This window comes from Trachypithecus francoisi, unplaced genomic scaffold (genome assembly GCF_009764315.1).
Source record: "Trachypithecus francoisi isolate TF-2019V2 unplaced genomic scaffold, Tfra_2.0 Lachesis_group3, whole genome shotgun sequence".
Classification (NCBI taxonomy): Eukaryota; Metazoa; Chordata; class Mammalia; order Primates; family Cercopithecidae; genus Trachypithecus; species Trachypithecus francoisi.
In genome coordinates this window covers 413,046-428,535 of record NW_022681468.1, presented here as the reverse complement: position 1 = coordinate 428,535, position 15,490 = coordinate 413,046, and the positions used below count along the sequence as shown (strand labels likewise).

The 15,490-nt window shown below is 41.0% G+C and overlaps 1 pseudogene and 1 gene segment (V, D, J or C); both read right to left on the bottom strand.

The window, feature by feature from the left end:
* LOC117069611 overlaps positions 1-15,490 on the bottom strand; it is a 314,331-nt gene that overhangs the window by 273,198 nt on the left and 25,643 nt on the right.
* Positions 1,723-14,179, bottom strand: LOC117069600 (annotated as a pseudogene). Its single transcript, XR_004431596.1, has 3 exons — positions 14,105-14,179; positions 2,265-2,367; positions 1,723-2,161 (listed from the first exon to the last, which is right to left on the bottom strand). The product of XR_004431596.1 is annotated as an immunoglobulin heavy variable 3-48-like (transcript).

Genomic DNA, 15,490 nt, shown 5'->3' with positions numbered 1-15,490 from the left:
TAGGAAAGTAAAAGAATAAAGAATGGCTACTCCACAGGCAGAGCAGTGGCATGGGCTGCTGGTTGTCCATTTTCATGGTTATTTCTTGATTATATGTTAAACAAGGGATGGATTATTCATGAATCCCCCAGAAGTTCCCAAAGCTGAGTATTTCTCCCCTTTTTTAGACCATCTAGGGAAACTTCCTGACGTTGCCATGGCATTTGTAAACTGTCATGGTGCTGGGGGGAGTGTCTTTTAGCTTGTTATTATAATTAGCGTAAAATTAGCAGTGAGGACAAACAGAGGTCCCTTTTGTCACCGTCTTGATTTTGGGGGCTTTGGCCAGCTTCTTTACTGTAACCTTCATCAGTAAGGTCTTTATGACCTGGATCTTGTGCAGACCTCTTATCTCATCCTGTGACTAAGAACTCCTTAGCTTACAGGGAATGTAGCCCAGCAGGTCTCATTCTTATTTTTCCTAGCCCCTATTCAAGATGAAGTTGTTCTAGTTCCAAAGCCTCCAACACAAACAATGTAGTGAAATATTTATAATATGAGCATCATTATATTGCCAAATATAAAATAAAATATCATAATGGCAACAAACAATTTTATGTGTCACTTTGACTAGACCACTGTCTCATCTACTAAATCACACACTAACCGGGGTGCTGCTCCCATGGCAAAATATAGGGTGAGTAGAGCCTGCCATTATTCTTTCCTAAGTCACGAAGACTGTTCTAAATAATCGAGGTGGGGCTGATTCAGTCAGAGCGTAACAGAAGACGATGGGACTCCGTGGTGGATGGCAGATGCAGGTCTTCCCAGGAATTCCAGCCTGCCTTTCCCGATGACCAGCAGTATTGACCTTAGGCTGCCTAGGCAGAACCTACAATTACTATTATCCAGAGCTCACAGCACCATGGAGTGTCCATCCTCAGCTCTCCTCAAAGTCACAGGTGAGAGTCCAAACTCTGTGACAGTGTGAGAAGCACAAGATCAGCTCTACATCAGCATCCCATTGGAGAAAACTAGTATTATTCCCTTCATGACTAACGTCCGCTTCATTTTCCAAACGTTTCCATTCACAGAAGACAGCAGGAGAGTGCAGGCAAGGGTGAGTGAGAAAGTCCCCTCAGATTACCCAGGTCCTGCAGACCTGAGCCCTGAGATTTTGACTACAGATAACACATACTCAGTTTTCAGGGAAGAGAAGAAGAAAGGGAACTGTGAGAATCAAGTCTACAGGGAAGGAAAATGGATTAGCAGAAAGAGAGTCCACTGAATCAGTCTGAGTCAGATGTGCCCAGTTTTACAAGACGAGGGGGAATAGCTGTGAAAACCATGCAGTTTTAAGGACCCTGATCCTGGGCGAGCCTCTCTCTTGGCTCCTATCAGAACTCAAAGCCTGTTCTAATCAGAGATTCCCATGGAGGTCTCTGCCCTGAGTCTAGCTGGAAAACACTCCCCAGGTTCCCCTGAGCATCCTCAGGACTCTCATCCTGGTGACCACGAAATAATTATTTCTGCCCCCAAAGTGACACTGTGGGTTCTGTGGAGGTGAGGATGTGTCCTACTGTAAAAAACAAAACAAAACAAAACAAAACAAAAAAACAGAAACAAAAAGGAAGAAGAAAAGTTTTGCATTTAGAGACATGAACTGTTAGTACAGAATTCTAAATCTGGAGAAGTTCCCTGGGGAAATCTGACAATGAGGCAGCCGCAGACCATGACAGGAAGTCAGCCCTTAGCAGCACCTGCCCCTGCCCTGGAGACAGCCCCGAGCTCAGTGTCCCGGGCGCCCCCTGGTGGTCGTGGGGACCCCTGCAGGGAGGTTTGTGTCTGGGCTCGCACTGACCTCCCGGCACCGTGTCTCTCGCACAGTAATACACGGCCGTGTCCTCGGCTCTCAGGCTGTTCATTTGCAGAGACAGCGAGTTCTCGGCGTTGTCTCTGGAGATGGTGAATCGGCCCTTCACGGAGTCAGCGTAGTTTGTGGTTCTACCAGTGTAACTAATGAATGAGACCCACTCCAGCCCCTTCCCTGGAGCCTGGCGGACCCAGCTCATGGCATAATCACCAAAGGTGAATCCAGAGGCTGCACAGGAGAGTCTCAGGGACCCTCCAGGCTGGACCAGGCCTCCCCCAGACTCCACCAGCTGCACCTCACACTGGACACCTGCAAGCACAGAGACACCCTGGTCACAAACTGCCACACAGATCCAGTGTTTCTCATACTCATATCCACGCACACTCAACCTCTCTAGTTTTCCCTGAATCACCTTCTAAAATAGCAACAAGGAAAACCCAGCTCAGCCCCAACTCCACGGTGAGTCCTCTGTGTTCAGGGCTGATCACCAAGTGGAAATGCCTTGGAATCCAGGGCTAAGGCTCCTCTCTCAGAGCTGCAGGGTCAGGGCTGGGTCGGTTTTCATCTGTAGAGGGAGGGCCCTATTTGCATGTCTCCTACTATATAACAAGCTCTAGGTGGGACGCTTGAGGAGTAGGCGGTACCCAGATAAGACGACGGTGCCCTGCAGAAGTTTTATGACAATGACGGTATTTGGAAAATACGCTGTCTTATGAAGTTGTGCTGTGGTAAACACTTTGCCATGATCACCCTATTTCATTTTTAAATATTTGTGTAAGCTATGTTATGTAGGAGTCAGCATTTTCTCCATTTACGGATGTGGAAGTGAACCCACACATGGAGGGGACTCTGTGTACATCTAGGAGCTCATGTCTGGGATTCGCCCTGTGCGCCTCGTCACTGGCTCTGACTGCTCCTTAACCAACTCCAGGACAAAGCTGGATGTGTTAGTGTTTTTGTCAGAACCCACTTTCCATAATAAGAGCACATGTGGTTTTGCTGCACTCCAGCACTTGCCTGAAAATATGGAGAGAACTAGGGTCCAGGCACATTAATTTTCAGGTACTTCTGACATTTAACTTATTTTTTCTGTCTTTCTAAGTTTCCATTTGTTTGCTTGTAATACATTTTATGATGCTTAATTGAAAGGTAATATACTTCACACATTTAAAATGTACAATTAATAAACACGATGTGACTGTCATCATTATCAAGAAAGTGGACAAGTGAATTATTCTCAATGTTTCCTCATGTTCTGCTGTATTCCTCCTCCTCTCCCCTTCCCTTCTTCTACCATTTCCCCAGGCAACTACTGATCTTCATTATGTTACTTTAGATGCATTTTTATTTATCAGAATTTATAAAAATGAAATAACATAGTATATATTCTTATTTGTTTGACTTATTTTACTCAACATAAATACTTAGATATTTTACGTTGTTGTTCTGTGTCTCAGGCATTAATTTATTGTAAGTGATGGGTCGTATTCCAGTGAACACATTTACCATAATTTGTTTTTCTATTAAGCAGTTTAACAATATTTGCATTCTTTTATTACTCTGGGTCTTACTAAAAAATCTTCTACACAGCTTGGAAATGAACATAGATGAATAATATATTTTACTTATTTTTTCAACAACAATATCAACAATAACACATAAACAGAGAAGCTGGAATTTTTCAATTTTTTTTGGAGACTGAGTCTCACTCTGTCGCCCATGCTGGAGTGCAATGGCACGACTTGCAAACTCTGCCTCCTGGGTTCAAGCGATTCTCCCTTCTCAGCCTCCTGAGTAGCTGGGATTACAGGTGCCCGCCACCATGCTAGGCTAACATTTTTGTACTTTTAGTAGAGACAGGTTTTACCATGTTGGCCAGGCTGGTCTCAAACTCCTGACCTCAGATAATCAACTCACCTCGGCCTCCCAAAGCGTTAGGATTACAGGTGTGAGCCACTGCAACCAGCCAAATTTTTTTTTCATAATACTTTAGATACTTGAAGTTTTAACGTAAACATCAAATGTGAAATCTAGGGAGAGACAAGTTGAGACTGGTTGAGAGTAACAAAGCTGGGGTATGAGTTGAATTGAGGCAGCATATGGCATAAAATGTAGGCTGCTACAAGATAAAAACACACTTATACATTGGATTGCTTGAAGTCAAGTGTGGTAAATGTGCTATAGTGTGAATTTCTAAGAGACCACATCCTGAAGAGCTTTCCTATCCTATTGAATCCCTTTCCCCCAGAATGGGGACAGTCAGAGAAATCTTTCAGTCCCAATGTGTCTGTCTAGGAGGGAAAAAGTGCCCACACTTCTGAAAAGCATTCAGACCCACCCCAATGGAGAACTAAGAAATTACTCTGCAGGGGCAAGTCACCAAAACCAGTATCTTAGGGGCACTGCTTAGGAACTGAGATGGGAAAAGGGGTCTTCACCTGGGCTCCATTGAGAACTACCTCCCCTCTCTTTCTTATTTAATCAGAGCCCTGATCTGCAGTTCAAGTCAGCAAATCTTGAAGGTGATAACACCAAAAGAGAACATTGGAGCTGTGGGAGGGAACAACTGGGGAAAACAAGAGGACTCCAACCCGGGGGAAAGAGCAAGAACACACAGACGGACATCTCATCGGGAGGAAGTTCAGAAACCCTGGAAAGCTGACACCCAGACTCAGGGTCACAATATGAACCCAGGAAAGGTCAGAAAATCTCCCTTTATTCTATTGCTTTCCACCAGTTTCACAATTGTCACTTAAATAACATTTTAATCCACCTAAGGGAGCTGAGCATGATTCTCTGGAAGAGGGAACAAGGTGAAGCGGCAAAGCCAAGCAGGAAAGAAAAACAAGCTATCACTGGAGGATCTGAAGTCTCTGGTGGACACAGAAGAACAGACTTCACCTCGGACGTCCACAGCAAAAGAAAATGTCAACGTAGCTCTGAGAAGAGTCACAGACACTCCCACAATAAAGTCCTGGCAAAGATAAAGTGTGATCCAATACAGGCAGAAAATGCAGAAAATGAAATAATAGACCAGTAACAACTGCCCATCCCAACATGTGTGGGGCTATCAACAATTATTATGTACATTAATGAGAAATACCAAAGTTGTAATAAATGAATGATCAGCGTGAGATTTGTAAATGATACAGATACTATAACGATCTAATTAAACAATATATGTAAAGTAGCTCTAATTCATATGCAAGAATCTCTTAAAGCAACTGTGAACATAATGCAGGACTAAATAGGCAACTGAAATATGAAAATACTAAGAGGAAATCAAACAGAAATGCATAAGAAATCAAAAGCAATGCCGTATAAACATCGAGCAAGCTTTGGGCACAGTCCTCAGTTGAGCTGGCTCAGCTTTTAAATGAAACCATGCACTTAAAATGTCACTAGAAATTTCACAAAGTAAATTGCAAAGAAAAGAAAGTGAAGGAAGAAACTAAACATTAATATCAAAATTATAGTATATGTGTATTTTAAATCTGAGAAGGAGAAATTATAAATACAGAGAAAGTATTTGAAAAAATAATGGCTAAAAATTTTCCGCATTTTGTGAAAGACACCGAACTACAGATCCTAGAATCACAGAGAACCCCAAGCAGAGTAAACACAAACAGATACAGACACACACACCACACATACACCTCGGACAGAGTGGTGCACAAGAAAAAGCTTACACATCACAGACAACACACACATTTCCTGAACTTTATTCATCCTACTTAGTTGTTTTAAAATTATTTACATTTATAGTAATAAGTAGCAGTCTAAAATTAAAATATATTATTTTATGCCTAAGTCTGTCTATACTTAGCATGATCAAATACAGAGTTTGGTGCAAATGAATGTAACTACATTGTTAGTTAATTCGCTATTTCAAAGAAAAATGGTATTTATTCCTGTCTCTGTGTTGAATCATCTGTAATGTACACCAATGAAATTATTTTTAATTAAAGAGTGTCTTAAGTGGGCATATAATAACTGTTTATACTTATGGAGTACATTGTGACATTTCAATACACGTGTGCCTTGAGGTATGACCAAAATCAGAACAATGAGTCAATTAATCAGCTCAGACACTAACATTAATTTGTGTTGGTAGCATACAAAGTTCTCTCTTCTGATTACTTGTAAACAGAAAATGTACAATATGTTGTTAGATGTAATCACCATACCGTGCTGTGGGACACTAGGGCACATCCCTCCTGTCTACCTGTAATTGTGCGTTTGTTAACAAACCTCCTCTTATCTCTCAGTTTCCCCCCATTCCCAGCCTCTCATGACCACTACTCTACTATTTACTTCTGGAACACCAACTTCTTAAAAAATTCCATACAACACAGAAACGCCGTATTTATTTGTCTGTCTGGCTTGTTTCACTGAAGATAATGGTGTCCAGTTCCATCCATGTTGCTTCAAATGGCAGAATTTCATTGTTAAGGCTGAATAATATTTCATTGTGTAAATATATCATGTTTTATTTATCCGTTCAACTGTTGATGGACACATACGTTGATTTCATATCTTAGCTATTGTTATTAGGGCTGCAGTAAACATAGGTGTACAGGTATCTCTCCAATATTAGTTTTTTCTTTTCATTATTTAAATAGGTATATGCTCAGCAGTTGGATTGCTGGATTATATGGTAGTTCCATTTTTTTTCCTTTGCTGGCTGTACTAATTAACATTTCCACCAGTGGTCTGTAAGAGTTTTCCTTTCTAGGCTGGGTGCGGTGGCTCAAGCCTGTAATCCCAGCACTTTGGGAGGCCGAGACGGGTGGATCACGAGGTCAGGAGATCGAGACCATCCTGGCTAACATGGTGAAACCCCGTCTCTACTAAAAAAATACAAAAAACTAGCCAGGTGAGGTGGCGGGCGCCTGTAGTCCCAGCTACTCGGGAGGCTGAGGCAGGAGAATGGTGTGAACCCGGGAGGCGGAGCTTGCAGTGAGCTGAGATCCGGCCACTGCACTCCAGCCTGGGCAACAGAGCGAGACTCCGTCTCAAAAAAAAAAAGAGTTTTCCTTTCTAGGCATCCTGGCCAGATTTTGATATTTATTTATTTATTTATTTATTTTCCTTCAGACAACTGACTTTCCAGCCAAGATGAAGGGTGAAAAGACATCTTATTGTGAATTTGCATGTTCCTGGATATTATCTACGTATGATCTATTTGCCCTTTGCATGTCTCTCTCTCTTTTTTTTTTTTTTTTTTTTGACAGGAGTTTCACTCTTGTCACCCAGCTGGAGTGCGGTGGTGCGATCTCGGCTCACTGCAACCTCCACCTCCCAGGTTCAAGCGATTTTCCTGCCTCAGCCTCCTGAGTAACTGGGATTACAGATGTGCACCACAACGCCCAGGTAATTTTGTATTTTTAGTAGAGACAGCGTTTCTCTATGTTGGTGAGGCTGGTGTCAAACTCCCGACTTCAGGTGATCCGCCCACCTCCGCCTCCCAAAGTGCTGGGACTACAGGCGTGAGCCACCGTGCCCGGGTTTGTCCAGGCTTTTTCGGTCCTTCAGAGAATTGAAGAGTCATCTCCTCGCCTGTTCCCACCAATTTTCTTATCTGTGTGTGACCCTTGAGAATGTCATTGCCATGTCTCTACATAACAGGAGTCCAATCTGGGATGAAGCTGACGTGCTGGGTGTGTCAGTGTAGAATTGGGCAAAGAAACTGCCTGCATACATGAACTGTTGCGTTATCCAGGCCTGGAGCCTCTCACATCTAGGCTTTGCATTTTGTCTGTGATTTTCTCTGTTGTTAGTCAGCACAAATGTTATTTTTAACTTTCTACTGAAATAGCCTCACATAATAATCTAGAGGCATAAAGATTAAAAAACAACTTATTTGGAAATTAACCCAGGTTCCAGGTGAGGCCATAGTTAGTTTGTGGTGATAGTGAGACGGGGAGAAGCATGGCTGGAAACTATGACTGTGCTCACAGATGCTTCATGTTAATAGGGAAGACCCTGGACATAGAAGGGAATTAGACACTCCCACTGAGAACCTCGACTTAATATAATTTTATGAATCATGCTCAATAATAAAACTCTAGGTTTTTGACTAAAATTGATGTTACTAACGTAAGCTTTTCCATAGAACACAGTCCTCTGTCTGATGTAAAATCAGCTCAGATGGCAGAAGTGATTATATTTATTATATTTATTAGAATTTTTATTTCTAATAAATAAATATTTATGTATTAGAATTTTCCAATTTGTCAAACTAGAAAATAAACACATTTGAGGGCAGTGCATGGCATTGGGCTGCTTTGTGAACAAAAGAGCATCTCACATACTCTGGAACACCCACCAAAATGGACAAGTTAGGGAACTCTTAGAAGCATTCCTTTATCCCAGATTCTGGGCAAATATAAAGGTAGAATTCAATGCAAAAGTGGTGACACTGAAGCTAAGAAAACTGCCACCCCAGGTCACATCCTCAGAAGAGAAAACTGCTGAGAGGGTCACAGATGTTACTCACAAATATCAATGCTTAGCCCCTGATTTTAAATAAAAATGAATGAAAAATATCTAGTTATCATCTTTGCTTAGATAATTTGTGCCATATTATTACAAATGAATATTTTTTGTATTTCAACTCTACAATTTATAGACAAATTGGTTATCCGATTAAATAAACACTTTGAGGAATCAGCAGAGGCTGATTCTTGATGAGGTGTGACGAGCTAGCCACAAAATCCTGGGAGAATCCTAACATTGGGACCGAGACAGAATCGAGCCACAGGGCCCTTTGGACACATTTAGGTAAACTTTCCTCTATTTTCACCCTTAAGGGGATGTGAATATATTTTATTTATCATTTAGCTGTGTTCTCTGTGTCTTGAAATAATTCTTTGACAAAAGGCTTCAGCCCTTTCAGTTGATTCAAAGCTTCTGCATTTTGTGTTTTTAACCTGTGACCTGCCAGATTTTGCATGAACTGAGTGAAGCCTGGGTGGATACAAGAGAGAAGGGGATAAAGAGAGGTGGATTACTGAATTCAGATATATAGTTATATAGGAGAAATAAAACCTAAATGCCTGATAAATCAGTAAGGTGACTATAGTTAACAATAATCTAATGTACACATTAAAATAGCTAGAAAACAGTCATTCCAATGTGCCTAGCATAAAGAAAATATACATGTTTAACATGATAGATATATCAATCCTGATCTGATCTTTACACGTTTATAAATGTATCAATATATTACATGTTCCCATAAAAGAGGTATGTCTATTATGTGCCAATAAAATAAATAAATAATCTTCATGGCATGTTTTTACAAAAATGTTAAAAAGCTCTTCAGTTTATATAAAAATACAAAAGCCCTTAAATAGCCAAAGTAATTTTGGGCAAAATTTAACTCATATTCTGTAATTTCAAAATCAAATCTATATAAATCAAAACAGTATAATGCTGACATTTAAACAGACATATAATCCGATGGAACATTGTAGACAACCTGGAAATCAACCCATTCCTTCCGAATAAACTGATATTTGACAAATTGCCAAGGACACACAGTAGAGAAAAAACAGTCTCTTCAACAAGTGGTATGAAAACTGGGCATCCATATACAGAAGGAAAAAAAATGGACCTTACCTCACACAATACAGAGAAATCAGGTAAAAACGGATTCAAGACTTAAAAAGACCTGAAAATGTGGTACAAAGGTATCCATGTACGGTTTGGAACAAAATGTAAATTAGTACAGCCATTATGAAAAACAACATGAAGATTACTCAGTGAATTGAACATAGAATATACCCACTTCTGAGTATACATCTAGAGAAAATAAAAGAAGTGTGTCAAATATATGTTCATTGTGAGATTATTCCTAATAGCCTAGATATGGAAAGTAAGTCATTATCCATCTATGAACAGACAAAATGTGGCTTACACCAACAAATGGGCTAAATAGTTAAAGTGTGGCCTGCAGCTGTAAAATTTTCTCCACCCGAAAAATAATATTAGCAATAATTTCCTATATTTCACATTAAATTCACAGACAACAACAGCAGAACTGAACAAGTGGAACTCCATCAAAAAAAAAAACAAAAAACATTACACACGGCATGCATGGAAAAAGTTCAAACCTACAGAATAGGAGAATATAATTGCAGCCACGCATCTGAGAAAGCGTTAATATTCAAAATATATATGCAGCTTCTACAACTCATTAGCAAAATCAAAACTGCCTGATCGTAAAGTGGTCAGTATTTCACCTTGAAAATTTTCGAAAACATAGGTCTCATGTTAAAGCTTCTTTTCTATCGGTAATGGTAAGTTTTATGGTACAAGTGGTTAGGGTAGACTTTGCATTTATTCAACCCAGCATTGATATAGGTGGTGTTGGTGAATTTACTTAATAGGTGTTATTAGAACTGTCATCGACCAGGCGCGGTGGCTCACACCCGTACTCCTAGAACTTTGGGAGTCCAAGGCAGGTGGATCACCTGATGTCAGGGGTTTGAGACCAACCTGGCCAACATGGCAAAACCCCGTCTCTACCAAAAATACAAAAATTAGCTGGGGGTGGGAGCACATGCCTGTAATCTCAGCTACTCGGGAAGCTGAGGCAGGAGAATCACTTGAAACCAGGAGGCAGAGGTTGCAGTGAGCTAAGATTGCACTGCTACACTCCAGCCTGGGCTACAGAATGAGATTCCGTCTCAACAACAGCAACGAAAAGAAAACTGTCATCATCTGACTCTAGGTTAGGTAGACTGCCACTGATAAAAACGGCTGGGCCTGAGTCCATCAGAGCATAACTGGAGAAAGTGAAATTCCATGGTGATTCAGCAGCTTCACCTCTCTCTGGGACTCCAGCCTACACTTATTGATGGATGATCTTATGGACACTGGATATTCCTAGACAGCTCCAAAAACTGTCATCCTCTACATCTCACAGAAAAGTGGCATGTCCATCTGTAGATTGTCAACCCTGAATAACAGACAGAAAGAGACCCTAAAATGTAATAATATTTATTCTAGGATGTGTATTGCAGTTGAAGTATGTATGGGTGCATTCAGGTTGGTAATGGAAGATGAAGAATTAAGAAAAAATGAGAAGGGTTACACAAGCCGTTTTGAGGTAACTATCCTGAGCTAGAAGGATCAGTAACAGGGGTGGCATTGATGTAAGGTTGAACAGTCAGTTTCAGGGCAGATATACTTGGAGAAGTAATTCTTTTAAGGTTGTGGTGGCCTTTGTACAAGGCTGTGGCTGTGCAGAGTCTATTTACGGTAGTTCTTGTTATCAGGGATATGCGTTTTAGAACCCTCCTTCATGGCCTTCCCCAGGCTTATTCTTTAGGGTTTTAACACAAGTGGCTCCATCTTGATTCTGATAAATTTCACAAGCTCTTTGTAACACTATTTCTGAAGCAGATGACTCTGACAGTGTGCATACGACAGGGTTAATTCCACATCCACGTCCCATTTTTTCAAATAAGTTTATCCCCTTCACTATTAATGGCCAACGGCATTCCCAGATGAGTCTACACACAAGTCAGTGGAGGGTCCTGAGCAGATGGGGAGGGAAGGAAGTTCCATCAGCCTCTCCCATGTGGCTGCAGGAGCCACAGCCTGAGCCCCACCTGAGCTCCAAGAAAATGCCTTGAGCCCTGGAAGGTAGACCACAGAGACCACCTGTTTCTTTTTCAGGAACCAGGAAAAGCAAATAAAAAAGGAAGAACAAACACTCCCAAGAAAGAACATGGATTGGGAGCCGAAGGAGCACCAGGTCAGTGTGAGGCTGATTGGATTTAGTGTCAGGAGAAGGGTCAGACGAGAAACCTGTGAGCTTCTACATGACACTGACCCTGGCCCAGCCTTTCTATTGCCTGCGATCAGAATCCCAAAGACTGTTCTAGTCCGGGAATCTCCCTGAGGTTTCTGTCCTGGGCCTGATTGAAGAAATCTCACCAGGCACCCCTGAGTTTCCTCAGGACTCTGATCCTGGTGACCATGATTGAGGACTTTTCATCTCTGTAAACGTCAATCTGCATTTGGTGCATGTGAGAATAGGTCCTCATATTAAAATGATCTTTTTAAACAGTATGTAAAGATGACATTAAGAAGCACATAATTCTAAATGTAGGTTCACTAGAGAAACTGTCAGAAGAAGATCCTGACAGGAAGTCAGTCTCTATCCGCACCTGCCTCTGGGGTTGACTGTGATCAGTGGGCCCTGAGCGCCCCCTACCTCTGATTTCCCCCCAGCGTTCCTGCAGGGAGGTTTGTGTCTGGGCTCACACTGACTTCCCCTCACTGTGTGTCACTCACACAGTAATAAATGGCTGTGTCCTCAGCTCTCAGACTGTTCATTTGAAGATATAGTGTGTTTTTGGCATTTTCTCTGGAGATGGGAAATAGGCTGTTTACAGAGTTTGCATAATACGTGCCACCAGCAATACTAATACCAGAGACTCATTCCAGCCCCTTTCCTGGAGCATGGTGAATCCAGTCCAAATCACAGCTGCTAAAGGTGAATCCAGAGGCTGCACAGGAGAGTCTCAGGGACCCTCCAGGCTGCACGAAGCCTCCCCCAGACTCCACCAGCTGCACCTCACATTGGACATCTGCAAACACAGAGACATCCTGGTCAGAATTTGCCAGATGCAACCACTGTTTCTCTCACTCATAGCCACTCACACTCCATATCTCTAGTTCTCCATGAATCACCTTTTAAAATAGCAGCAAGGAAACCCCAGCTCAGCTCAGATTCCATTGTGAGTTGTTTGAATTCTTAATTCATTAAATAGAAACACCTGGGCATCCCAGGGCTGGGGCACCCTTCTCAGAGCTGCAGTGTCAGGGCTGGGCTGTTTCATATCAACAGAGGGAGGGACCTATTTGAATGTCTCCTACTATATAGCAAGCTCTGGGGTGAGACGACTGAGAAAGGGACATTGCCCAGATCAGATGACAGTGTCTTGGAGGGGAGATTAAAGTAATCACATGATTCAGGAAAATATAATTTTATCTTGCCTGATAGTGCCTTACTATGCATTTATCATTCATCATTTTTTCATTTTTTATGCATCTTCACTATATATACATATAGACGTACACACATTTATATATACATATATACATACATACATTTATATACATATATAAATATATAGATAGTATCAGTGTTATATTTTACAGACGATAAGTGACATGCAGAGCAGAAAGGTTGTGCAATGCATTCAAGATCACACGTAAGGACAGAGTGTGCCCACTATCTGCACCTCTCTCCTAACGCTGGAGGAGACCGCGCCGCCGAGACAAGTCCAGAGCAGCAAGGGACGTGCCTGGCGAGGCTTGCAGGATTCCCCACCTGTCATAGCAACTTTGTGTAATTTTCTGTATTATGGAATTTATGTGACCATATTTATCTATATGGAAATATATAGAGAGTATCAGGGTGCATGCACGTGTATTTTCAGGACTCTGTGATCGCTTAAATTTCTACATCTCTCTCCTTATTGTTCCTTCTCTACTAGTATATTCATTTCTTCATTTTTGCTGCTTTATTTAATTATAATCGGTAAGTAATTAATTCAAGTTTAGAGCGTTCCATGTGGAAAATGTCGAACTCGATTTGCAATTATTCAACAAGCACTTCAAGAAGTTGTTAACAATTGAAGTTACTGCTGAATTTTCCTCGCACCCCTCTGTGGTTTTCTCTCTCCCCGACACTGTGCCCACCACCCTATTCTCAAAGCAAAATCTTCCTCATGTTAGTTTTGAATTGTTGTACAATTTATATAAATGAAACTATATGACACATACATTTAATTATGTAGTTTTTGCACTGACCATAATTAGAGGATGTAGCAATGCTTTTATGTGGATCAGACACGACTTGATTTTAACGCTGAGTTGTATCTACTATGTGAACACATCTCAAGTTATTCAACTGTTCACCTGTTATGGATTTTTAAACTGTTCTCTCAGTTTTTGGCTTTTATATAGAAAGCAGCTTCTCAGTGAGGGACTGTAAAAATCATATGAATATAATATTATTTTTACCTAATCCTGGACAGCTGCAGATAACAAGAAAAGAAAAACTTTCAATTTATCAGAATTGATATCACAGACAACAAACAAACAAACAAACAAACAAACCAAACTCCCTGCATCGGAAGAGCTCGGGGCCTGCAGAGAGAATCAGGACCCACAAACTCCTTCACATGGGGCAGGAGCCACTAAATGACATTTAAGATAAAAAAGACTAACTTGAAAATTGTCAATGAGTTGTTTGAGGATGACTGTGCTAATCTTGCTAGAGTGTGAAGCTCCCAGTGTCTGCATGATTTTTCTACAGAATTGGGGAAAATCCACAGAACCCCTCCTCTTCTGTCCTGAGGTGTTTATTAGGGGAAAAGAACAGCAGCCACTGTCAAATATCTGGATCCCCTTCACTGCCTGCAGAGAAAATCAACCAAAATCTGTGTCCTGTGGGCGTTGGTGGAGGAAAAAAAAAAAGGTGGTGCACACCTGTAGTCCCAGCTACTCCGGAGGCTGAGGCAGGAGAATCACTTGAACCTGGGAAGTGGAGGTTGCAGTGAGCCAAGATGGTACCATTGCACTCCTGGGCAACAGAGCAAGACTCCATCTAAAAAAAATTCATTTAAATTCAAAGACAAATACTGTGTCAGACATATAGACACTGAGAAAATGTATTTCTAGCATAATCATCATTCAGTAGATGTTTTAGCCAATTTTCCAGGTGAGTAGCCACACAATATAGAGTCTAAGCATAAATCTATCCAAAGAAATATAAATGGTCATAAATGGAAAAAATAAGGTGGAAATGTATTTTAATATTTGTGATTATTCTAATATATGACTATGTAAAGCAGTAATAAAAATGTAAACAATATTATATTTTATAGCATACATAAGCCAGAGAAAATAAGATCAAGGAAGTAGAAGGAGGAGTTAGAAGTGCACAGTTTTAATATCTCTGAACTACATACACAAATATCATTATCTGAGTTAGAATCTGATCATATAAAATTCTTATTGTAAACCTTGTGATAACCCACAAAACATTAATAAAAATAAATTAAGTCATAAGTAAATTTATAGAAGGTATAAAATTTATAATAATATGACAAATTAAAACATTAATTAACAGGCTGGGTGCAGTGGCGCATGCCTGTAATCCGAGCACTTTGGGAGGCCGAGGAGAGTGGATCACCTGAGTTTGGGAGTTCGAGCCCAGCCTGACCGACATGGAGAAACCACGTCTCTACTAAAAATACAGCTTTGAAAAGAAGGAAATTCTGGCATTTGCAACAACACGGATGGGTCTGAAAGACATGATGCTAAGTGGAATACGCCAGATGTAGACAGGCAAATGCTGCACGATCTCATTTACGTGTGAGATCTGAAATATCCAAGCTCTTGAAAGCAGAGAGTAGACCAATGGGTCCCAGAACCTGAGAGGAGAGGGAAATCGGATGATGTTGGACAAAGGAGACAGAGTTCCAGTTGTGCAGGGTGAATGATGTCTGGAGATCTAACGTACAGCAATGCTCCTGTATTTAAAATTGAATTGTAAATGTGATTTTCACTAAAAGGGAAGATTGCAGGTGTTCTCATTGAGACACACACACA